This window comes from Marmota monax, unplaced genomic scaffold (genome assembly GCF_021218885.2).
Source record: "Marmota monax isolate L192 unplaced genomic scaffold, Marmota_monax_Labrador192_F-V1.1 WCK01_AAM20220418_F8-fsc00013, whole genome shotgun sequence".
Classification (NCBI taxonomy): Eukaryota; Metazoa; Chordata; class Mammalia; order Rodentia; family Sciuridae; genus Marmota; species Marmota monax.
In genome coordinates, this window is record NW_026692202.1 from 17,228,047 (window position 1) to 17,255,671 (window position 27,625).

Genomic DNA, 27,625 nt, shown 5'->3' on the forward strand with positions numbered 1-27,625 from the left:
CCCACTACAAAGAATACAATTAAGGCCCCTTAATGTTTATTGCTCCAGCTCAGAGAGAATACCATTAAGGCAGACACATCACCTGATGGTATCCTCATCAAGACACACTCCATGAGCACAGATGGGACATTATGTAACACAAAGAGTGGGGCTGCTCACCCGGCTACATTTGGAGAACCATGTCAGGAACCTTTCTTTAAACAAATCCAATAACATGATAATGTGGCAGACTACCTCCCCCTCACCACCATCCTGTAAACTCCTTGGCAACCTGCAGAGAACTGCATTAATATTCATGATTCGTGGTCTTAAAAAAAAAAACTGAAGAAGAAAAAGAAAGATAGTAAAATAAAAAAAAGACTAAAGAAAAAAATGCGTACTTTATCTTTGCTGTATTAGTGTACCTAATGAGAATAAACTAAAACCCAGCTGAGACATGACCCTGAACCTTTGCTTCCTTTTAACTGTCAATTTGACTTTCCTTACTACTGTGATCAACTACATTGTAAGTGGAAGTTGACACTGGCTCAACTTTCTGTGAGTGCAGGTAAAGCAGAATGGAAACTGCCTGAAACTCAATGCTGATGTAACCTGGTTCTGCACCATTACCTGTAATCTGTATCTTCCACTTTGTGCAGATCCAATTTCATTTCTTTAATAGCATGGGTTTTGATAAGAATCTCCCTTCCTCCCTCCCATGCCAGGTATCCTTTGTGGTGTCATTGCTAACTTCTCGCACAATACAATTTCATTTCTCTAAGAAACTCCCACAAGTAGTCTTTAATAGCAGGTGAATGAGTTGTTAATTTTCAATATTTCCAGAATGATGATGATGATGATGATGATGATGATGATGATGATGATTTTGGTTTACCAGAAGTCCCTCCTATTTTCAGTGTGGTCAATATGGGGCCTGTTTTAGAGGTTTTTGATGCTTCATACACTAAGGGGCATGTACCCCAAATCAGACCAAACCAGAGTTACATTTTATTCCTTATGACATCAACAACATTTTAAGGGAATATCTACCAAGGGTCCTATTTGTTATTACTACATAAATCAATAAAGGCTCTGAAATAATACAGGAAACACTGCCAGCTGTGTGTTTACAAATATTAGATGAGAGGGTTCACAGACAGCAGATCATCCATAAGCTGGCTTTCAAACACATGTTGTCATATGCTTCATGACTTGTTTCATTATCTGCCACTGCTACTTTATGTTGGCTATTTCTTCCTGAGTCTCCAATAAACAAAATCCTTAATGATATATAGCTCAAGAGAATTCATTTAGGAAAAAAAAAGCACAGTGCAAGGTTATTTATAAACCAGACCCAGGTGGCTTGCTACAGAATTATCATGAAGTAAAACAACCTGCTACTTTTTCATAATTTCTGAATAGACAGGTGCTATAGACAGTTAGAAACCCAACCAATGTCAGTTATAGATTTACTTTCTGTAATGAATTTTCAGAATGGCAGGTGACCATTAGAAACATAATTAGAATGGGTGACAAATAATAAGTAACACAATAAAGCATCTTTCAGGGTTTTAGTTCTTGGGTCCGATATTTTATTAATACTACATTGTTTAAAAGTAGTATATCACACATTTCTTTTCATTGAAACTTCAAGACAAAGGTTATTGGGTGCCAATTCTGCTTTTTTCCTTCATACTAGCAATTGAACATAGGGACTTCTGCATGCTAGGCAAAAAAAAAAAAAAAAAAAAAATCTATTACTATGCTATATCTCCAGCCTATGTGCCAGTTCTTAACATAAAATCTTAAGATGCTTGCATACATTTTTGTAGACATGATGCTCTTTATTACTAGTTGAATAAAATGCCCATTTATCATTTATTAGGCATGAGATTGATATAGTAAACATAAATTGTTGACCAAGAAATTTAAAATCTAGTAAGATAACTTTTAACAAATAGGCAAATAACTAAAGTAGAAAACAAACTTTTTAAAAACTTTCTGAGACCCTTTACTCCCCTCAAATTGTTTTGATAAATCAGCTATTACTTAGGATTTACTAGTTGTCAGAACATAAGCAAGGAAGCATAATGGTACAATCACAGCAGAAGACAGACAGTTTTTCAGTCACATAAAAATTTAAAGATGGTAAATATCTCAAATGTAGATATTTAGGACTCTAGCCTTTTTTCATTCTGTGGATCCACAATTATTCAAGACCCTTTAATATTTAAGTACATCTGGCAGAAGAGTAAAAGGAAAGTACAGAGTGCATGCCTGTTTCTTAAAAATGCCTTGGAACAAAAATGGCACATTTTGTTCCCTATGAAGTCCCACTGTTTAGACTAGAAAAATAAAGGTACTAATAACTAAACACAAGAGTAGAAAGTGGATCTTTCTGACCTGTAAGATGACAAAATAAATTTTACTGAAGAGTTAGCTAGTACTAAGTTTATATTAACTTTAATATTTATTGTCAAAATATTATAAAATTGGAAAAACACTGGATAATTGTTTATTATCTTCCATATCATGAGGTGGCCAGCACCTCACCAGGATATTCTTCCTGCACTGGAGGGGATAAGCCACCTGAAAAAATAAAATCTGAAATAATTAGTGAAGAAATAAGAGGCAGAGTCAAAGACTAGGTTTTAAAAGAAGTGTGTTGGGCTGGGGATGTGGCTCAAGTGGTAGCGCGCTTGCCTGGCATGCGTGCGGCCCGGGTTCGATCCTCAACACCACATACAAACGAAGATGTTGTGTCCACCGAAAACTAAAAAATAAATATTAAAATTCTCTCTCTCTCCCTCTATCTCTCTCTCTTTTAAAAAAAAAATAAAAGAAGAGTGTCTGGTAGGATCTTCCATTTCATACAGAAACTGGAGCAGAACAATTAGAAAATGGCTCGGGTGTTTTATTTAAGGGGGCACATCAAAGGCAGGGATAAGGTCTTGTTTCTTGGTATCTTGCCATGAACAAGTTGATTGGCATCTTGGGAAGGCATACCCATCTCTGGAAGTCTGTGTGGTTAGGTGACTGCACCAGGTCACCCCAAATCTCTGGAACTGAATAGAAATTCAAATGTATCTTGGCGATCTTAACTAGCAGGATTGCTACCAGAAGTTCCCAGATACAGGATTTTCTTATTCACTGTTTATGATGATGGTTTAGTCCATACACAGTCCACAAATGGCTCTTGACCCTTCCAAGTATGATTCCTTCAAGGCAAAGTATAGAAGTTGCTTAAATGTGGAAAGATGAGGAGAACTCTGTAAAGAAGAGACCTGGAGATGAAGTCTGAATGAAATGATAGTACAAATAAAGTATGGTATATGATTTTACCAAGCATACCTGGGAAATGAGTATTGGGGAAATAAGAAAGTAGACAGTAGGGTATATCTAATGTCTACTTGCCTGAGTATGAATGGCAGAGAAGCAAAAGAGTAGACCAGTCCCTCTTAGTTAAGCATAAATATACAATATGATTGAAAGTTCATCAGAATCACTCTTGAAAATCTCTGTACGGCAATGCAGTGTATTTTTAGCGTTGATCACAAACTCTTCCATACTGTACCCATTATCCAATTCCAAAGTCATTTCCACAGTTTTAGATATTTATTTCATTAGTACTCCATTTTCAGCATCAAAATCTATATTAACCAGGCTTCTCCAGAGAAACAGAAGTTATTTATTATAAAAATTGTCTCAATGTGGTCACAGAAACTGAGAAATCCCACAACCTTCTGTTCACAGGCTAGAGAACCAGGAAAACTGGTGGTGTAATTAAGTCTGAGTCTGAAAGCCTGAGAACTGGAAAGCTGATATTGTAAGTCCCTGTCTGAGCCTGAAGCCTGAAAGCCAGGACCACTGATGTCTGAAAGCAGAGACAGATATCTCAGCTCAAGCAGAGAAAGTCAATTACTCTTTTCACCTTCTTTGGTTATTACTGGCTGATACTGGATGATGCCCGCTCACATTGAGGAGAGCCATATGCATTACTCATTTCACCAAAAGTAAATCAAATGCCAATCTATTCTGGGAACACCCTCATAAATACACTCACTGAGAAATAACGTTTTCCCAGAAACCTGTATATCCCTTAGTTCAGTCAAATTGACAACTAAATTAACCATTACTTTTACAGAAAAATAATTTCAAGACAAGATATTGGAAAAGGAATCATTTGTGTTGATGGGAGTTTTGAAGCATGGTATTGCCAGTGGGTAGCTGAGTAGAGGTAGAGATCATTGGAAGAGAGAATGCTATAGACTTGGGAGGGTAGAACTTTGAGAGGCATCAATATAAACATGGAAATTTCTAATAATGAAATAAAGTATGGACCATCAGACGAGATTGTTATCAAAAGCAATGTAGAAGAGGAAAAAAATTAACCCTCTTGAATTTGAAGTTCATAAGGAATATAGTCTAATAAAGGAAATTATGAGGAATGAAGGCATGTTAGGGGCAATGTTTTGACACATTAATAGGATAGAATTTGGAAATGGAATTTAGAATCTAAAACAATAAAGTTTAGGAATCATGCCAGGTTTTTCTTGACTGAGGTAGTAAATAAATAAATAAACAAAAGAACAAATGTGTTTTTAAGTTGAATATAAAATGGCATTCCTTTGATACTTTTTCCGAGGATTCAAAAATTGAATGTATTAATTGACTTGGTTTTATATTTAGAGACAAGGAACACAAGGGAAAGTAAAATATATTCAAAAATGACATTTTTGTCTTGAAATCTCCCAAATCATAGCTTTAGTTATTATGCTTTGTTAAATTAAAAATGTATATTGAATATAATTACTTACTGCAAATTATGGGCAATATATAAACTTATTTTTATTTACCAAAGCCATAATAAAAACAGCTGCATGGGTTATTTTTAGCTGCCTTTAAAATTAGAAGTGTATGGTGCAGTATAATAAATTATTTAGCTGATTAATCTTTGTTTCTGTAAACTTTAAATGTATAATTATAGCTTTTAGTGATCGCAAGTGGAAGGCTCAGAGGAGCTGTCCTGGATTAGCTCAATATTTGGTGATAGCAGAATAGAGAGTGGCAAAAATTGAAAAATCTGGATTTATCACATGAAGCAGTTTTATTTATATAATGAGTGTATTTAAATCAGTAAAGTGCCTAGCTATACATAGGAGTAAAAATTAGAACTCAAATCCACATAAGAAGATCAGAGAAGCATTTTTATAAATATTTCTAACATCTGCATGCAAGAAACATCATTAAAGATTACAAAGAAAGAAGGAGACAAGGACAAGGGGAAGAAACTGATCGATTTATAATAAACACTGAAGTGTGTCACATTTTAGAAAACATCATGTACTTTTAAATGTGAAAGCCTCATCAAGTTTGGTGGACAACAGTTTGGTTTTCCAGAATAAGGTTAATTTTAAAGTGTACAATGTTTAGATTGTGGCTTTTTATAGCCTAGAATAAATGTTTACTGTAAACAATTTACAAATCATGTGCAAATCACTCTATGTCAAATAGGCACTCAGTTAACATTTATTTGATAAATGACTAAATGGTAAAAACAGATTTTATTTCAAAAAAGAAAAAAATTAAAGAGTGAGTACACTATGAAATCTACTTAACACTTTATTGTAATAGTCATGCCTTTCTTTTCAGAAAACATTTCACCCGTCTTTCCATAGGGGTGCAGAAATTATGTGCATTAGTTTTTAGTATTTTTTGTAATAAGAAGGGCTTTGGAAAGAAAAACAGGTACAGACACAGATTCCAAGTAAATTCATTTAGGTTTCATAATAATAAAAGAAACAATCATATTCAACTGATGTATGAAAAGACGAGCTCAAGAATATGAAAGCTGCCTATGGAATTCCACAGAGATCCACTGAAAACTTGAACGCTCTTTCTTTCTGTCCATGAAGTTAGGGGAGGACTGACTTGAAGACTCGGTGCTTTAACAAAACGTGGACGAGGGTAGGAAGAAGAAAGCAATGTCACAGGCAGACAGGCAGTCCCAGGACAATGCTTTGGTGTAAGGAGGTCAATTGAAAGCTGGACCGGACAATGGCACTTCAATAACATTCTCAGGATGAGTCTTGTGAGACTACCGAGGAATTCATTTTCTGTCTCATGAAAGAATATAATGCAGTATATTTTATACCCCTTCCTTCTGCTCGTCCATGTCTAACTTTGTTTCTCTCTCCCTTTTCTATATATTAAATGCAAATTGTTTGAAATGCCATCACTCCCCCTTCCCACAGCCACAGTGCTTCTTGTGCTGCTGTCTTGCTCATCACTTATTCATTTCTGAAGTCCTCAGGAGGCAGTGTAAGCAGACTTTCAGATACTAGTTTTGAAGGTTTTGCTGCATTTAAACATTTACTAATGTTACAGTTGGAAATGTGTATTTGTTAGCTGCTGGTAGTCCTTGGCAGTCTTATTACACATGTCATTAAAGCATCATAATATTTGGAGGAATCGCTCTGCTTTGAGATATTCAGGTTCATTAATGAACATTATCCATCTGACACATTTGGTAAACACCAGAGCTTCAGAGAACAGCTCCTCGGGGATAAGCTCGGCCCTCTAGGCTCACTTGGAGAAGCTCATGAGCTCACTACTGTTCACCCTCATTAGGCTTGAGATGCAGAGAAACAAAAGAAACTAAACAAAAATGCACCTATACTCCAATATTTGTACTTTATTTTTGTCTGCTTTTGTTTGTTTTTTGGTTTCAGTTGTTGTTGTTATTAAATATTGGTGAACTGAAGAGAAAGAAATGCCATGGAGAAGTGAAAGTTTGGTTTTTCTCCCTTTGGAAAAAATCAGAATGACCTAAAATTAAGATCAGGGAAAATTAAGGAAAAAAAAGTTGGAATAAAAAACAAATGAATGTCCATACGCGGTGGCACACACCTGTAATCCCAGTGGCTTGGGAGGCTGAGACAGGAGAATTGCAAGTTCAAAGCCAGCCTCAGCAAAAAAAAAAAAAAAAAGAAGAAGAACTAAGCAACTCAGTCTCCAAATAAAATTCAAGGCTGGAGATGTGGCTCATTGGTTGATTGTCTCTGAGTTCAATCCCCAGTATATACTACCCACAAAATAAATAGATAGATAGATAGATAGATAGATGGATAGATAGATAGATAGATAGACAGAGAAATTATGAATAACTTTCTAACTAGTTCATTTGGGTTTGGTGGAAAAAAAATCAGGAACATCTTTCAGGACACAATTATTGTTAGGAAAAAAATCCATAGAAAAATATAAAAATTATTGTTTTCCAAAATGTTATTTCCCTTAACACAGTAGTTTTCAGTGAAAACAGGAGTCACAAACCTACATTCAATACCCATAAACCATAGAAATATTTAATAATACAGGTTGAAGGCAAAGATTCCTAAATTAACATAATCTTAAGTATATACATCTTTAGACACTTCATATTAATTAATTTTTCTAGCAAAGACAAAGTTTATTTTTTTCTTTTCTACATGCAGATTGTGGATAAAATAGTTTTAAATATATGGGTAATTTTGTGTATATAACCATTCCTCATGATCTCTACCTGGAAATTAGGAAATATTAAAGCACAGTCATAAAGTATTCATTTCAAAATTCTGACTATCCATACTTTTTCTTTTCAAAATTGTATGCTAATTTCTTCTAGTTCTTGACAAAGTATGGCTAATTTCTCTTTACAGTCATAATAAATTCTCAAGTAAGCATATAAATTTAGTAAGGGTGTTCATCTTGAAGATATGAGGAGATTTAGCCCTTCACATTTCAATAATTTCTTCACTGAGGCTACCCAGACATTGGGTCTAGACTGTAAAAATAGAAATTCACTTATATTTCTCAGAAGAATTTCTCACTACAATGAAAATGCAACAATATTGTTATTGACAAAGAAGTTGGAATCAATTCAGTGTGCTGAACTTTATCCAAGAGAACTTTGATTTTTATTTGATCAATAATCTTCAATTGTCAAGTATTAATATTCTTTATCTTCTCTCATTTTAATTTGCACATTTAAATAATATCAAAATAAATGTAAGTGGATGGATGAAATAGATTTTTGTATTAAAAAAATAATGCTTGCTATGCTAATTTAATAGTCTTCCATTAACTTAATGGGTGGTACTGTTAATTTTCATTATTCATGGTTTCCACATTTGCAAATTCTGATATTTATTTGTAACCCCCAAATTAATAATCACAGTATTTTCATGGTTGTTTTTGTTTCATATGCACACCAGAAAAATTTGAATCACTCAGTGCTCACAATCCCATTGGAGGTGAAACTAGGCAACTTTGCCTTTTAATTTCAGATTTCCTGCTGTAAACAAGTGTCATCTTTATGATATACTTATTGTCATGTTTTGAACATGTTTTTGCCTTTCATCGGTGATTTTATTATTCAAAATGCACCCTAAACTGATGCTAAAGTGCTATCCAGTGTTTCTAGGCAGAAGACTGGGATGTGCCTTACGGAAAAAATATGTGTGTCAGGTAAGCTTTGTTTAGGTATCAATTGTAGTAACTTTGGCTGCAAATGCAATACTAATGAACCAACAATATATATTAAATGATGTTTCTTTAAACAAAACCCACATAAAATAAGTTTATATATTGATTAGCTGATGAAAATGCTGTGATCAAAGGCTGGTGGGAACATAATTCTGCATGTTTCTTATGAGCAACAGTTTAATATTCACTAATTCAACATCTGCAGAGACTCTAGAGAATATAACTACCATGAAGAATAAAAATTGACTGCAAATAGGTATGGATTGATGGATAGATTGATAGATTGATAGATCTGTTAGGTAAGATTGGAACTGTTGACATTGCATTTTTTGACAGTGTACAAGTTCAGTATTTTTTACAACTCTAAGTCTTTTTGTGCTACACAATACCACAAATTTGTTACAGGAAAAAACATGAATAGTAATATATATATATATATATATATATATATATATATATATATATATATTACTCTTCATATATCTTTTCAATTTCTCTTTGATTATTTGAGTATTCCAAAGAATGTACAAATAAATTAATCAGGATGATCATTTTATTTTATATGGACAACTCTCTTACAAATAATTCATTTGTATTTTGTAAGTCACATGAACATGCTTTTGCCATATCCTCTTTACCTACTAATGGCCCTTTGATAGTTGTCAGGTTAAATGTTAAACAGCATAAAATAAAATATTTGTTAAGTGCAACTCCACTGAATTGGTATTATACATATGCACATAATCCTTACATTTGTGAATTGTAATTTCATCTTCAGAAACAAATAGCACAGCTACACATTCATATGACATATATACTACAATAATTTCAGATAAATTTGAAGATGCTTATAAATTTGTTACAGAAGTAATCTAAAGAAAAATTATTTCAACACTATTAGTATAACAGGTACAGAGAATTGAATTAAAAATAAGCAGGTGAAAAACAATTTATTTATGGCACTCTATAGTAATCAGCAGTTTTCAAATGCACCTGATAAGTACAAAATTTATAAAATATAATTACATTGTAGTTTCAGGACTCTGATTCAAGTTGAAAAAAAATTCAATCTAGGCATCAATTGGTAGGAAACTGTCATGCATCTGGACTTGATATTGACACCAGTGACCTGTTTCCTCACATTTTAATGAACACCTCAGTAAGAGATACAGCATCAAATAGTAAGATACCTGCATACATATATGTATACAAAGATGCATACAAAAAACTACATTAATAGTTTTGGAAACAAAATCAACTGAAAGTGTGACTGGATAAGCCAGAAATTAGAATAGGCAGCAGAAAGAGGATAATGCAGGAAAACTATAAGATCTACCTACCAGTTGAGGCCTAGATTGACCTGATGGGTTCAATTAGGGAGCAAAGATGGGGTTTGGGAGTGGTGATGCTGGTTTGAGCAGAGGGGTTTAATGCATGCTATCTGGATATATTATGCCTATGTACAATGTTTTCTTTTGAGAGGGACCTTTACTTATTGTGGACACTCTTGCCTACCTCTTACTATAATTTGTGACCCATAGTTGGCCACTCAGCAAGGAATAGAGCTTAGAAAGTGGCATTTGTTGTTTCAAGAAGGTTTCTGGGTAGTTATACCATCAGACCTGTCATAAAAACCAAGAGCACTGATTTAAATTCTTCCGTGTGTTACTTAATTACCTTTTTAATTAGGCTAAAATGTCTTTTCACCCTCTCCTATTTGAATACCGCCATCCCTGCATTCAGGGCCAAGTTATAAATACACTGCAATGAATAGTTCTCACCGCCTCCCCTTCTTTCCCCACTGAGCCAGCTGCTCCTGTGAGTTCAGCTGTCAGTATCAGTGCTGCAAAGATGCTCCAAGGGCTCCCTAATAACGCGGGGAATCGGTGCCGCTCATTGCTGAGGCTGACAGCTGAACACAGCTCAGGGGAACTGAATGTGCAAGAGGAGCAGAAAGAAGAAGGCAGATTGATTCTTCGAGATGCAAGGATAAAATGCCAATGAAAATAGCCATGACACTGCTGGGTTGGGTGACCAGGCTAGGGGCCAGGAAATGTGTTAATCGAAATAGGAAAGGGAAAATAAAACCACACTTTAGAAGTGAGAGTAAAGATAATTTACAAAGAGAGTTTATTTTATTTTATTTTTCCTCATGAAAACATGTAATCAAGGTGGAGAGAATTAGATGAAGTCTATTTTGTCTTCTGGGACACAGAACTCGGAGACATAGATGACTGAGGCTGAGGACCTGCCAAGAGCCAGGCTTTCCTTTAGGGAAAAGATAACCCAGCTGAGAAAGAGTCTGCAAGTAGCTCCTTGCAAGTAACTTCTGGAATTATAAAACATTCTAGCAAGAGGAATACTCAGATACATGTTAAAATATTGTCATTTGTGGTAAAATATACATAATCCAAAATTTACTATCTTATATATTTTTAGTATATAATTCAAAGGTATTAAATACACTCACAATGTACAACCATCACCACCATCCATATTCAGCCCTCTTTTCATATCGAAAAACTGAAACTCTACACCCATTAAAGAGTACCTGCCTGTCCCCCTCCTCCAACCCTTTCCATCCACCATTTTGCATTCTCTCAATGAACTTGACTCATAAGTGGAATTACATAGTCTTTCTGTGTGGATTGATTGTCTTATCTCACCTAGAAAAATATTCTCAAGATCCATGTAATGATATAAGTATGTGTCACGATTTCCTTCTTTTTTTGGCAGGGTACCAGGGATTGAACTCAGGGGCACTCTACCACGAAACCCCATCCCCAACCTTATTTTGTATTTTATTTAGAGACAGGGTCTCACTGAGTTGCATATTGTCTCACTATTGCTGAGATGGCTTTGAACTTGCTATCCTCCTGGCTCAGCCTCCTGAGCTGCTGGGATTACATGCATGTGCCACCACACCAAGTCCTACAATTTCCTTCTCTTTTTAAAGTTGAATGAAATTTCTTCACAATTATATGCCACACTTTGTTTTTGAATGAAATTTCTTCACAGGTATATGCCACATGTTTTTTATTCATTCATCTACACATAGACATTTAGGCTGTTTCCACCCTTAGTGAATAATACTGCTATTAACATACATGTACAAATATCTTTTCAAGACATTGATTTTTTTTTAGGGGCACATGTCTAGAAATAAAATGGTTGGATCGTATAGTAACTCTTCTTTTGTAATTTTTTTTTGTAAATTTTAACTCTTTTTTGTAAATTATTTCCATATTACCACCACTTTTTAAAAAAAATTCACCAGGAGCTCACATGTATTCTAATTTCTCCATATTCTTGCCTAGACTTATTTTTTTTATGCTAGCAACCTTAATGAGTGTGAGGTGCCTCTGATGTAATTAATTCTAACTTTTGTACATTAAGAAATATTTTGGCAGCAATGTTTCTGTCTGAAGAGTTGCGGAGCTGGAATAATAATTCAGGTCTCTTGGTTAACAGACAGAACTGAGTCTTCCAAATAGGTCAAGCTTGTGTTTTCTTTTTGTAATCAACCATTGGCAATGTATCCAAATAGACTAACATATTCTTTAGTTTACTCTACCTGCACAACATACATATTTCCAGACAATGACTCCAGCTGCCTGAAGATTATTCCACCTAATAAAAAAATGGGTGCACCTGATAAACATTCAAAGAAATTAATAATTTAAATACAATGCAAATGACAATATTCACAGCACCTATAAGTAATGAGGATTGGTGGAGTACAGAGGATGTCAAGCAATCACTGAGACCTGGCAGGTAAATCTTGACAATTCAGGGTCTACAGTGTAAGAGAATGAACAGTAACATTGGAGATGTACTTGAAAACTATAAAAAAGAAAGTTAACAGAAAATGCTCATTTTTATATTTTTATTGTACTTAAGTTTATCTGTAGAAAAATAAAATGTAATTTTATTTATCTGACTATCCTATTTGAATTTAATAAAATTCAAATAGGATAGTCAGATAGGACAGTTAAAAGTCATATAGATTAAGTTATTTTATAATTTCAACTTGAAATAAAAGAATTAACAAGGTCTATGAAGTTCTGGAGAAAGAACATTTGAAGTAAAAAGAACAAGAAGCCTCAGTTCCTGGAAAAATTTGAAGGACCCTTCAGGTGGCAGGTAGAGGACTATCACACGGCCTGACAAAAAGTTCAATTATTATGAGAGTGAAAAATATTAAGGAAGAAAGACACATAGGATGATTTCTCTTTTGTTCCCTATCTTTTTCAAAATATGTCATTCCATAGACATTGATCACCTTTATTATAAAATGAGAAGTATTATTTAAAGATATACAAAGAAAAATACCTTTGTGGTGAATTTATACTTTAAATGTAAGGTATCACAGAAAAGCAAGGTCATTACAATATTGTTGTTAAATAGAATTATAACCCTAAATTGAAAGTTGTTTTCTATCCATAGACTGGTCCCTTATACAGAAGATGATGGAAAGGAGATTGCATTGGATTCAGTGGGTTACCTGGGAAGTTAGCAAGAGTTAGCAACACATGGAATGCCACCCATATCTAGGTTAGCCAAACTACCTGTTCTATAAAGATAAAACCTAGCATTGCCTTAAATTACAAAATATGAATATATTCAGTAGTTTGTGGGAGGCATGAGATTTTGATTTAAAAAAAAAAGATTTACTGCTTACCAAAATAGGATTTTTTTTTAAGTTAGGGAAAGATGAAAAAACAATGAGAAATGAGTAATATAAACTACAGCAATTCAAAAGAGTCCTGGTAATAAGCTCTACAATATTCAAATAAGATTGGTTGCTGTTCAGATCAAGCTATACAATGAGCATCTGAGTAACTGATAGGATATGAATTCACACAAAGCCCCTGGGATTGAATTTAAAGTCTTGTGTGTGGCAGCAGATCTCTGTAATGCTCTAGAGTTATACTTCACTACCTATGAGACTCATCTATGCAATTAGCCCACAATCACCTCAAAGAGTAAACCTGTGAAACAAAGACACAGAAAATCCAGAAAAAAAAAAAAAACTGAAAGGGAATATTAAACCAATTGGGATTGTGTAGCTCTTGCAGTTTAGAATTTTCTGTCATATAACTTTTTGTTTTGTATGTTTCTTTTTATCAAGTCTTGTCTTAAAATTGCAGAAAAGGAACTTAGAAGAAGAGTTGAAATTTGAGGAATCAGGAGCAAAAATGTTATAAAATACTCATAATAGACTCCATGTACCTAGAGACTTTGAAAGGCTATCATTGGCCTCAAGACTTAGTGATGAATTATTTAAAATGTTCTTCTTTGAAGGGAAATAACAGAGTATTAAATAAATTCAAAGATATTAAACTGAACTTTGGCTCAAGCTGAGATTGTGGGACTATTTGAAATGATATTCAATCAGTTGAAACTATATATGTTAATTGCTATATATTCTTAAAATCATCCCTAATGCTGATATTTAATAAGACAGGAGAAGCTTATGACTAGATAGGTGACAACTATGAATCGTTTTTAAGGGATTATCAGTCATTGAAGTTTAATTTTGAAAGCAATTATAATGAAAAAAAATGGTAGTAATAGGACTTGGTTTGTGGCCCAGTTGAAGAGCCCTTGCCTAGCATTCATGAGGCCCTAGGTTCTATATTCTGCACAGCAAAGAAAAAGAGAAGGAAAGAAAGAAAGAAGAAAATAATTATGAATCATAGAAATGATTCATGGTCAAAACTTATTTTCTAATATCCTCTAAATCCTATAAAATCTGCATTTTTAAAATACCTAGTTATATATTTTATCTACTCTACCACTGTTCAGTTCCTGAACAAATTATATTATACCTGATATAGTAAATAAATATGACTATGTCATCCATCTATTCAAAGTCCTTCAACTTCCATTTCTTCTTTTTTTAAGAGAGAGAGAATTATTTAATATTTATTTTTTAGTTTTTGGTGAACACAACATCTTTATTTTACTTTTATGTGGTGCTGAGGATCGAACCCAGCACCCCGAACATGCCAGGCGAGTGGCTACCACTTGAGCCACATTCCCAGCCCTCAACTTCCATTTCTTATAGGAAATAAAAAAGGAAAAAATAAAGAAAGCTATATTTTGTTATATAGAATAGGACCTTCTATGTTCTAGCCTCTATGTGTGGCCTTCTCTGGTATTATCTCTTGAAGTCTCCCCACATTTCAGGTCCATGGAATTATTCAACAATTGTTTTATTGAGTGAATTTTATGTGCTAGGCTGAATATATGGTGGTTCTTACCTTCAAATGTACTCATTTTAGAGGGTTCAGGAAAGACAGTCAGTAAATTATAGCTTCATTTTTCAGGAAAGCTACACAGCAAAAATGAATGGCAATATAATAGATAAGAAATGGTGGATAAAGGGCAGATCACTTTCAGATAGAAGATTTTTGGATGGTCTCAATAAGTGATAACTATTTCATTGAAGATATGCAGTTTGAGAAGATGTCTATTTGAATTTCAGCAGACAGGTCATTTCATGTACAAGAAACAGGAAGAAGAAAGAGCCTCAGAGAAAGCAAGAAGGTGACTAGAGCAGATAAATATGGAGTCTCATGTTGAAACAGGAGATGCCCATAGGTACAAGGAATTGTCAGGTCATACAAAGGCTTCTAAGCTATGATGAAGAATTGGGATTGTAGAACAAGTATGGACAGATTTAAGCAGGAAGGAAGATGAATTTCTTTTTTAAATATTTCAAAGTAACTACAGTATGGAGACTGTGGTGGTCCAAAAGGCAGCAGAAATACCCAGTGTCTGTTCCCTGTACTTTGCTCTTAATGTCTACATGATTATGCATGACAAAGAATATTTACAGCCAGGAGTTCTGTATTTAAATTCAAAAGCATTTAATGGCTAAGGAGCATAATGTGTGAACTGCAAACTTGAAAATGGAGAGGGAACTCAAAGAAAGTGCTTCTGATGTGTCCCATGTTATGGGCTCTGAATCCTGGAGCCTGAAGAAATGTAATAGACATGGACAGTATATTTCACCTCAGCTCTCCATCTTGGTTTATGGCTTTGGATTTCATAAATCTCTGATCCAGCAACTTTCTTAATGAGCCAGTGTAGAAAATAACAACTTTAAAAACAGGAAACAGTCAAGAGCTTTGTAATGTTTTGAACAACTAATAAAAAAAAAAAAAGAAAAAGAAAATAAATAAATAAAAACAGGAAACAGATAAATAATAGTAGACCTAGAAGGTAACAGGTAGATATTAGTAACAGGTAAATAATAGTATCCCTGATTAATTCAGTGCTGTTCACGGGCTAGGTTATTTGTGATGAGCATCTATTATCTCTAATCATCTTATTATTTTTGCAAGGATAGAAAGCAATCAGTAGCAACATTTCAGTCAGAAATTAAGTTCTAATATACTCTTTCCTCATATTCAAAAAATTCAAAATCCTAGCAAATCTGCATTTTATTTATTTACTTATTTATTTATTTATGTATGCTTCTTTGACCCCATCAAATAACTTTATTCACACAACATCCCTTAATTTACAAAGCTTAAGTCATTCATACACATTTAGGGATCCACAGTGTTCAAGGAACTTAAATCTAATGTATTCTGCATTTTAAAAAATTTTTTATAGAGATAATAAACTTTTAAGCTCTTGAGTAGCAGAGCCATCATTGAAACTCAGTCTTCTCTGACTTGAATTTCCACTCTTTTTTCATTATATTTGTCAAAGAGAAAGGGTATCCTCTTGGTGTGTGTTGTATTTTTGTTTAGAAGAAATTATAATTTAATACATTTTGCTTCTTCCCTTAGCCTGTATAGTACGCAAAAAAACAAAATCTCACTCAAAATTTGCAAGTCAGAAAAATAAATGGTTATAAGAAAAAAGGCTAAAAAATGGTGATGAGAAAAACTGAAAATTAAGAAATCTTCCCTGACATTAAAAACAAAACAAGGACATGAAGAAGGACGATCAGAAATGGTTGCTGATGGGTCTTTCACCACCTTTTATCCAGTGGCTTCCTAAAGAGCATGATGCATAACTGTGGTTCTAGAAGAGGCAGCCTTTGGAACAGGCAACAGTTCCACAGTAGTCCATTGCCATTTGCAGTCTACCCAGTGGGACTGCTTGCTTCAACTTTATTTGATTATTGAAAAATCATAATAGAAGAGACAAATATCATACCAGTTATTTATTAAACTGGAGAATAATAGTTGTCTCAGGAAAAGAAAAACAAGAATGATTAATTAAAGTACATAGATGATTGGTGATATAGGTAGTTATCATCATCAAAATCATCTTTATTGTTGTTGGCAAGGAAAACATTTAGTCAATGAAAAGGGAATTGGCCTTGGAGTCAGACATAACTTGATTTCAATGTGGGGTTCCCAGACATTCCGTGACCTTACACAAATTAATTTATATCAAATCACAAAATCAGTGTTTATAAAATTAGAATATCAGGTTATGTGCAACTTATAAAAATATGCTGAATACACATTTCTTTATGCTCAAGAAATATTTGGAATATTTTTCTTCTTTGAATAATTTCTCACAGCAAATATGAGTTTAGCCCTGAAAGACTCCATATTAAGCATGATATATAGAAAAAAATTTAAAAAAACAAAGAAACTATGCATTTTTCACCAATTAACATAACATCCCTGAGCCTTAGTCTCAACATTTTTTTTATAGAAAATTAGATCTTTCCTAAGGCAATTGTGGAAGAAAAGAAAGAGTAATTATGATTCTTGTGATCTTTACTCAGAGATCATTACTCATAGACTTTGAGAATAAAGTGTCAAGAAATCCAGGTATTTTGTTTATTAAAAGAGTCACATTTCTTACCGAATTTATTAAAAACCAAAAACAAACACTAAAGGTAAGAGATGTTTTATGGATTGGATCTGAAATATCCCCCAATAGCTCATGTGTTGAAGGCTTGATCCTTAATGCAGCAATGTTCAGTGGTGAGGCTTAAAAAAGATTAGACCATGAGGACTCTAACTTCATCAGTGGATGAATCCATTTGATGGACTAATAGCTCAAATGGACTACTGGGAATCTGTAGAAACTGTATGCTAGTGGGTCATAGAAGGAGAATGTAGGTCATTGGGCATATGTCCTTGGAACTATATCCCCTTCCTTAGTCTTTCTCTCTCTCCCTCAGCTTGATGACTGCTATGAGATGTTTCTTCTTCCATGCCCTTCCATCATGATATATTTTACCCCATCTCAGTCCCAAAGCAATGGAGCCAGCTGACCATACACTAAAACCTCCGATACAATAATAAATCTTTCCCCTTTTATTTATTTATTTTTTTTTAATTTTTAATTTTTTATTGTGGGTTGTTCAAAACATTACAAATTTCTTGACATATCATATTCCACACTTTGATTCAAGTGGGTTATGAACTCCCACCTTCACCCCATACACAGCTTGCAGAATCACATCAGTTACACATCCATTGATTTACAAATTGCCATACTAGTGTCTGTTGTGCTCCGCTGCCTTTCCCATCCTCCACCCTCCCCCCTCCCCACCTCTCCCCTCCCCTCCCCTCCTCTCTCTCTACCCCCTCCACTGTATAACCCTGAGGGTCTCCTTCCATTACCATGCAATTTCCCTTCACTCTCCCTTTCCCTCCCACCTCTCATCCCTGTTAAATGTTAATCTTCTTCTCCTGCTCTTCATCCCTACTCTGTTCTTAGTTACTCTCCTTATATCAAAGAAGACATTTGGCATTTATTTTTTAGGGATTGGCTAGCTTCACTTAGCATAATCTGCTCTAATGCCATCCATTTCCCTGTAAATTCTATGATTTTGTCATTTTTTAATGCAGAGTAATACTCCATTGTGTATAGATGCCACATTTTTTTTATCCATTCGTCTATTGAAGGGCATCTAGGTTGGTTCCACAGTCTTGCTATTGTGAATTGTGCTGCTATGAACATCGATGTAGCAGTGTCCCTGTAGCATGCTCTTTTTAGGTCTTTAGGGAATAGACCAAGAAGGGGAATAGCTGGGTCAAATGGTGGCTCCATTCCCAGCTTTCCAAGAAATCTCCATACTGCTTTCCAAATTGGCTGCACCAATCTGCAGTCCCACCAGCAATGTACAAGTGTACCCTTTTCCCCACATCCTCGCCAGCACTTGTTGTTGTTTGACTTCTTAATGGCTGCCAATCTTACTGGAGTGAGATGGTATCTTAGGGTGGTTTTGATTTGCATTTCTCTGACAGCTAGAGATGTTGAGCATTTTTTCATGTACTTGTTGATTGACTGTATGTCCTCCTCTGAGAAGTGTCTGTTCAGGTCCTTGGCCCATTTGTTGATTGGGTTGTTTGTTCTCTTATTGTCTAATTTTTTGAGTTCTTTGTATACTCTGGATATTAGGGCTCTATCTGAAGTGTGAGGAGTAAAGATTTGTTCCCAGGGTGTAGGCTCCCTGTTTACCTCTCTTATTGTTTCTTTTGCTGAGAAAAAACTTTTTAGTTTGATTAAGTCCCATTTGTTGATTCTAGTTATTAACTTTTGTGCTATGGGTGTCCTATTGAGGAATTTGGAGCCCGACCCCACCGACTGTAGATCGTAGCCAACTTTTTCTTCTATCAGACGGCGCGTCTCTGATTTGATATCAAGCTCCTTGATCCATTTTGAATTCACTTTTGTGCATGGCGAGAGAAAGGGATTCAGTTTCATTTTGTTGCATATGGATTTCCAGTTTTCCCAGCACCATTTGTTGAAGATGCTATCCTTCCTCCATTGCATGTTTTTAGCCCCTTTATCAAATATAAGAAAGTTGTAGTTTTGTGGATTGGTTTCTGTGTCCTCTATTCTGTACCATTGGTCCACCCGCCTGTTTTGGTACCAGTACCATGCTGTTTTTGTTACTATTGCTCTGTAGTATAGTTTGAAGTCTGGTATCGCTATACCGCCTGATTCACACTTCCTGCTTAGCATTGTTTTTGCTATTCTGGGTCTTTTATTTTTCCATATGAATTTCATGATTGCTTTCTCTATTTCTACAAGAAATGCCGTTGGGATTTTGATTGGCATTGCATTAAACCTATAGAGAACTTTGGGTAATATCGCCATTTTGATGATGTTAGTTCTGCCTATCCATGAACAGGGTATATTTTTCCATCTTCTAAGATCTTCTTCTATTTCTCTCTTTAGGGTTCTGTAGTTTTCATTGTATAAGTCTTTCACCTCTTTTGTTAGGTTGATTCCCAAGTATTTTATTTTTTTTGAAGATATTTTGAATGGAGTGGTTGTCCTCATTTCCATTTCAGAGGATTTGTCACTGATATACAGGAATGCCTTTGATTTATGCGTGTTGATTTTATAACCTGCCACTTTGCTGAATTCATTTATTAGCTCTAATAGTTTCTTTGTAGAGCCTTTTGGGTCTGCTAGGTATAGAATCATATCATCTGCAAATAGTGATAATTTAAGTTCTTCTTTTCCTATTTTTATGCCTTTAATTTCTTTCGTCTGTCTAATTGCTCTGGCCAATGTTTCGAGAACTATGTTGAACAGAAGTGGTGAGAGAGGGCATCCCTGTCTTGTTCCAGATTTTAGAGGGAATGCCTTCAGTTTTTCTCCATTCAGAATAATGCTAGCCTGAGGCTTAGCATAGATTGCTTTTACAATATTGAGGTATGTTCCTGTTATCCCTAGTTTTTCTAGAGTTTTGAACATAAAGGGATGCTGTACTTTGTCGAATGCTTTTTCCGCATCTATCGAGATGATCATATGGTTCTTATTTTTAAGTCTATTGATGTGGTGAATAACATTTATTGATTTCCGTATATTGAATCAGCCTTGCATCCCAGGGATGAATCCTACTTGATCATGGTGTACAATTTTTTTGATATGTTTTTGTATCCGAGTGGCCAGAATTTTATTGAGGATTTTTGCATCTAGGTTCATTAGAGATATTGGTCTGTAGTTTTCTTTCTTTGAAGTGTCTTTGTCTGGTTTAGGTATCAGGGTGATGTTGGCCTCATAGAATGAATTTGGAAGTTCTCCCTCCTTTTCTATTTCCTGAAGTAGCTTGAAAAGTATTGGTATTAGTTCTTCTTTAAAGGTTTTGTAAAATTCTGCTGTATACCCATCCGGACCTGGGCTTTTCTTAGTTGGTAGTCTTTTTATGGTTTCTTCTATTTCCTCAATTGATATTGGTCTGTTTAGGTTTTCTATATCCTCCTGACTCAATCTGGGCAGATCATATGACTTAAGAAATTTATCTATGCCTTCACTATCTTCTAATTTGTTGGAGTATAAGGATTCAAAATAGTTTTTGATTATCTTCTGTATTTCTGAAGTGTCTGTTGTGATATTGCCTTTTTCATCCCGTATGCTAGTAATTTGAGTTCTCTCTCTTCTTCTCTTCGCTAGCATGCCTAAGGGTCTGTCGATTTTGTTTATTTTTTCAAAGAACCAACTTTTAGTTTTGTCAATATTTTCAATTGTTTCTTTTGTTTCAATTTCATTAATTTCAGCTCTGATTTTAATTATTTCTTGCCTTCTACTTCTTTTGCTGTTGTTTTGCTCTTCTTTTTCAAGGATTTTGAGGTGAAGTATGAGATCATTTATTTGTTGGTTTTTTCTTTTTTTAAGGAATGAACTCCAAGCAATGAATTTTCCTCTTAGAACTGCTTTCAATGTGTCCCATAGATTCCGATATGTTGTGTCTGTGTTTTCATTAATCTCTAAGAATTTTTTAATTTCCTCCTTGATGTCTTCTATAACCCATTGATCATTCAGTAACCTATTGTTCGTTCTCCAAGTGATGTATGCTTTTTCCTTCCTTCTTTTATCGTTGATTTTCAGTTTCATTCCATTATGATCAGATAAGATGCATGGTATTATCTCTACTCCTTTATATTGTCTAAGAGTTGCCCTGTGACATAATATATGATCTATTTTAGAGAAGGATCCATGTGCTGCTGAGAAAAAAGTGTAACTGCTTGATGTTGGGTGGTATATTCTATATATGTCAATTAGGTCTAGGTTATTAATCGTGTTATTGAGTTCTATAGTTTCCTTATTCAACTTTTGTTTGGAAGATCTGTCCAGTGGCGAGAGAGGTGTGTTGAAGTCTCCCATGATTATGGTATGGTGGTCTATTAGACTCTTGAACTTGAGAAGAGTTTGTTTGACAAACATAGCTGCACCATTGTTTGGGGCATAAATATTTATGATTGTTATGTCTTGTTGGTGTATGGTTCCCTTAAGCAGTATGTAGTGTCCCTCTTTATCTCTTTTGATTAACTTTGGCTTGAAATCTATTTTATTTGATATGAGTATGGACACTCCTGCTTGTTTCCGAAGTCCATATGAGTGATATGATTTTTCCCAACCTTTCACCTTCAGCCTATGTATGTCTTTTCCTATCAAATGTGTCTCCTGTAGGCAGCATATTGTTGGGTCTTGTTTTGTGATCCATTCTACTAGCCTGTGTCTCTTAATTGGTGAGTTTAAGCCATTAACATTTAGGGTTATTATTGAGATATGGGTTGTTCTTCCAGCCATATTTGTTTATTTCTGTTACTAAACATGGTTTGTTTTCCTCTTTGATTATTTCCCCCCCCCCTTTACTGTCCTACCTCCCACTGTTGGTTTTCATTGTTATTTTCCATTTCCTCTTCCTGTAATGCTTTGGCAAGGATGTTTTGAAGAGATGGTTTTCTAGCTGCGAATTCTTTAAACTTTTGTTTATCGTGGAAGGTTTTAATTTCATCCTCCATCCTGAAGCTTAATTTCGCTGGATACACAATTCTTGGTTGGAACCCATTTTCTTTCAGTGTTTGAAATATGTTATTCCAGGATCTTCTAGCTTTCAGAGTCTGTGTTGAAAGATCAGCTGTTATCCTGATTGGCTTACCCCTAAATGTAATCTGCTTCCTTTCTCTTGTAGCTTTTAAAATTCTCTCCTTATTCTGTATGTTGGGCATCTTCATTATAATGTGTCTAGGTGTGGATCTCTTATGATTTTGCACATTCGGCGTCCTGTAGGCTTCTAGGATTTGGGATTCTGTCTCATTCTTCAAGTCTGGGAAGTTTTCTTGTATTATTTCATTGAATAGATTGCTCATTCCTTTGGTTTGGAGCTCTGTACCTTCCTGTATCCCAATGACTCTTAAGTTTGGTCTCTTAATGTTATCCCATATTTCTTGGATGTTCTGCTCATGGTTTCTTAACAGTCTTGCTGAGCTGTCTATGTTCTTTTCCAGTTGAAATACTTTGTCTTCATTGTCTGATGTTCTATCTTCTAAGTGTTCTACTCTGCTGGTAGTATTCTCCATTGAGTTTTTAAGTTGGTTTATTGCTTCCTGCATTTCTAGGATTTCTGTTTGTTTGTTTTTTATAACCTCTATCTCCCTGTATAGTTGATCCTTTGCTTCCTGGATTTGTTTGCGTAATTCGTTGTCGAAGTGATCTTTCATTGTCTGATTTTGCTGTTTAATGTCTTCCTTGATACTCCAGATCATCTGAAGCATGTATATCCTGAATTCTTTATCTGACATTCCATCTGCTGCAGCTGTTACCTCTTCTAAAGTTGCGTTGACCTGCATTGCTTGTGGTCCTTTCTTTCCTTGTCTTTTCATACTGCTTGCGTATCTTTCCTGCAGGTGCGGGCGGCGGCTCTGCTCTCTCCTTATTCCAATTGGGGTTTCGTGGCTACCACGCCGGCAGGTCACTGGGCCTGTTCTGGGAGCTGGCGGCGGCTCTGTTCTGCCCCTACTCCGATTGGGGTGACGAGTGTACCACGCCGGCAGGCCACCGGGCCTGATCCGCCAGTCGGTTGCAGGTTTGCCTACACTGCAGGCGCGGGAGGCGGCTCTACTCTGCCCCTACTCCAAATGGGGTGACGTGTCTGTCGTACCGGCAGGCCACTGGGCCTGTCCCGCTGGTCAGTCGCAGTTCTGCCCGCCTTTCGGGCACGGGTGGAGTCTCTGCTCTGCCCCTACTCCAATTGGGGTGTCGTGACTACCCCGCCTGCAGGACGCTGGGCCTGTTCCTGGCACGGGCGGCGACTCTGCTCTGCCACTACTCCAATTAGGGTGGTGTTTGTACCACGCCGGCAGGCTCCTGGGCCTGATCCGCCGGTCTGTTGTAGGTCTGCCTACCTTGGAGGCGCGGGCGGCGGATCTGCCCTGCCCCTCCTACCACACCTGCGGACCCCTGGGCCTGATCTGCAGGTTGATCACTGGTCTGCTCACCCTGCGGGCACGGGTGGCGGTTCCGCTCCGCCCCCACTCCAATTGGGGTCACGTGACCACCACACCGGCAGGGCCTGATCCGGGCGTGGGAGAAGGATCTGCTCTGCCCCTACTCCAGTTGGGGTGACGTGTGTACCACACTGGCAGGCCACTGGGCCTGACCCACCAGGCTGTCACAGGTCTGTTTACCTTGCCAGCGCGAACGGCGGCTCTGCCCTGCCCCTCCTACCACGCCCATGTACCACTGGGTCGCGGGTCTGCCCACCTTGCGGGTGCGGGTGGCGGCTCCGCTCCGCCCCCTCTCCAATTGGGGTCACGCGGTCACCACGCTGGTGAGCCGCTGGGCCTGCTCTGGGCGCTGGCGTTGGCCCGGCTCCTCCCCTCTGGCTCGACGACAAATTGAGGAGACTTGGGTGACTGTGCCTCACCCCCCCTACCAGGAGACCAACTGCTTATGTCACCACTGGTATTGATGAAGTTCTCTCCTCCGCCGCTTTCTGCTGACATCAGATCTCTGCCATGTTGGTATCCTATGCGAATGGCAGCATTTCGTTCCCCTTGCCGGGCAACCAAAACAACGGGTGAGTCCTGACCGGCCCTCAGCAGGACCCGGACCGAGAAGCAGTTTCCGCGGCTCCTAGCCCCGGGCCAGGGAAGTTCCGGGAGCTGGAACTCGGCCGCTCCGTGCTCGGTGTAAGCTCCTATAAGTGTAAGCTCCAAGAAGCAGTCCCCGCGGGCTCAGTTCCGGGAGCCGGAATTCGGCCGCTTAGTGCTTGGTGTATGCTCTGATAGCCGCAGGGTCCAAGAAGCAGCCTCCGCAGGCTCTGCAGCCCTGGGCCAGGGCGATTCCGGGACGGTTCCGGGAGCCGGAACTCGGCCGCCCCGCGCTCGGTGTTCGCTCCGAAAGGATCAGGTTCTAAGAAGCACCCAGGCGCTGAACCCTAGCAATCTGTCTGCAAGCCGCAGGCGAATTGCAGCCTGAAATTACCTGATCTATGGCTGAATGAGCTGCGGTCAGTCAAAAACAGGGAAGGTGACGTCAGTTTACCAACATGGTGGCTTCTGGCCTCCTCTGTGGTCTGACCGGTGTGGAGAACCGAGATGGACCGCTTCCTTCCCCCGTCTCAAACCCAGAATTCAGCCCTGAGTACGGTGCTTGCGCAGCTGGCAGAAACTGCAGCGCTGTAACCCTGCGTCTCTATCCCAGCGCGCGCTGCAGACCCCCCTTTTATTTTTCAGGTATTTTTTTCACAGCAACAAAAACTTCACTAACACAAGATGTTTGAAAAGCATTTTTATATCTTTGGACATTACAACCTTCCAAAAGTTAAGATGGTTTTGATATTCTGTAGATTCCTTAAAAAAAAAACTATACACATTTTTGTTAAATTTATTTTGATAGACACATAAAAACATAAAAATTAAGGCAGCATCATATGATGTATCTATCTAAATCATGTATCTATCATCTCAAACATCATTTTTTGTGGTTAAAATTTTCAATATTCTTTCTTATAGCTTTATACTATGTTTAGTACATGATTATTATCTTAGTCACCCTGCTGTACAATAGACCTCCAGAACTTCCTACTGCTCCATAGTTGATTTAGGAATCATAAATTAACCTCTCCCCATCCCTCCACCCTACCCCTATCTCTGGAATTGTCCCAAACCTCTGGTAATCTCCATTCTATTCTCAATTTCTATGAGACTGAATTTTACATTCTACATAGGAGTGAAATGCAGTATTTGTCTTTCTTTTTCTAAAAAATTTCAATTAACATAATTTCCAATTCTAGTTATACTATCACAAATGATGAGATTTCATTTATTTTTATTGCTGAATAGAATTTCATTGTGTATATGCACCATGATTTCTTTATCCAACATCATCTGATGGACATTTAAGTTGTTTCCATCCCAGACTATTGTGAGTGGTGCTAGAATAACATTGGGATGCAAATGTGTATTTTACTTACTTATTCCTTTATTCCTTTGGATACATACCCAGGAACGGGATTGCTGGATTACATGGTAATTCAAATTTTCTTTTCTGAGAAACTTTAAAACCATTTTCCACAGGGCTATACTAATGTACATTCCCAGCAACAGTATGAGTTCCCTTTTCTCCACATCCTCACCAGCACCTGGTAAATTTGTCTTTGTTAATTGCCATTCTTATTGAGGATTTGATGATATCTCATTTTGGTTGTGATTTGCATTTTTCTGATGATAAGTGATATTGAACATTTTTTTATATATCAGTTAATTTATGTCTATTGTCCCTTTTTTAATATAATTATTTTATTTTAAGACATTGAGTTGAGTTTCTAATACAAATTCCAGACACAAACTACTTGTCAGAAGAGTTTGCAAATATGTTCTCCCATTATGTTAATTGGGGTTACTCTGATAATTATTTCTTTTGTTTTTCAGAAGTTTTGAAGTTTGATGTAATTTCATTTGTTTTAGTTTTGCATTTGTTTTTTGTGCTTTGGGGGTCTTGTTCAAAATTTTTTTACATTATTTTTGGTGAGAATTTTTTATAGAGAAAAATACCTATACAATCTTTCACCATTAGTGCTAAAATGTGTTTTCTCTCTGAAATATAAAATGATGTCCAAAGTCCAATCACTCTGCACAAATGTCACCATCCTCAAGATTGATTTAGCATTTCTCCAACCTTCAACAGATTCTTGAATCAGTAATTCTTGGAGACACAGCATACATCAAACATAGAAGAGTGATGCCTACAAAATTAATGAATGATGGCCTTGTGAGTTAGATATCTATTTTATTGATTGAGTTTTTATCATATCTGTAATTATTATTCAAAATTACAATTTGATAATCTCTTAAAAGCATTAACTCTTAAATTCTCTTAATAACCTATAGGTCCTGATTATTTCCTATTTTCTCTTGTTCTATAGCTTAAACTATTTCAGGTCAAAAAATAAAAAAAAAATTAAACAAATCCCAATAAATTAAGTTTCTCTGAGGTGTAGGGTCTATATGAGAGATTCTTGATTATAGGCATCACATAGTTCCCTGTCCATATAGAGAGGGACATGGAGAGGCCTCTTATACATAGAAATTTATAGAAGTCAAAATGATTTCACTGAGATTTTTCTCTTACCTCGCATACAAGCATGAAGCCATGCCAAGAATGAACTACTGCTGAATGTTTGGTTCTGTAATTATGCATGAAGACTCTGAGTTGTAAAACTGACAATTTGTTTATTGGGGGGAAACTGAGGAGACTTCAAAGCTGAATACTGCTTTGTTCTTGCACAGCACATCTTTTATAGGACAGTGTGAGGTTAAATCTTACTATAGCATAACATATTGAAAACAACTAAGTTGTTTGCTAATACTAAGAAAATTTTTTTCAGCGACAAAACAGGATATGTTCTCATAAAATGTCAGGAAACATAACACCTAATGTATGTAGCATGTAATAGAGTTGAGGCCTTATTTATTTTTTCATAATCATAGTCATCATGCCCCACAAGAATTAGCCGAGCACGGGGAATTATTGCTGTCCTGTTGCATTCAGCATTGCAGCCTCCTTGGCTTCAGCTAATAAACAGAAACTCCACATTCAGAGTCTTCAGGGTGTACTCTCCATGACTTCAGGAGATTAGACCCCAACAAAACCATGTTTATATAAAATAAATCCTAAAGGATGGGTGGTGGTTTCTGATAATCTTTAGTTTTTTTTCTTATCATCAGATTGATGGATAGACATCAGCAGCAGAGCCAGTTAGGTAAATGGCTATGGTTCAGTTTTATACCCTTCTGGTTTCTCAACTTTCTTTTAATCTCATCAAAAGGGGATATCAAGAATGTCTGCTCTGTGTTCCATTGTCCTTATTGCCACTTTGCGTGTTCACTAAAAT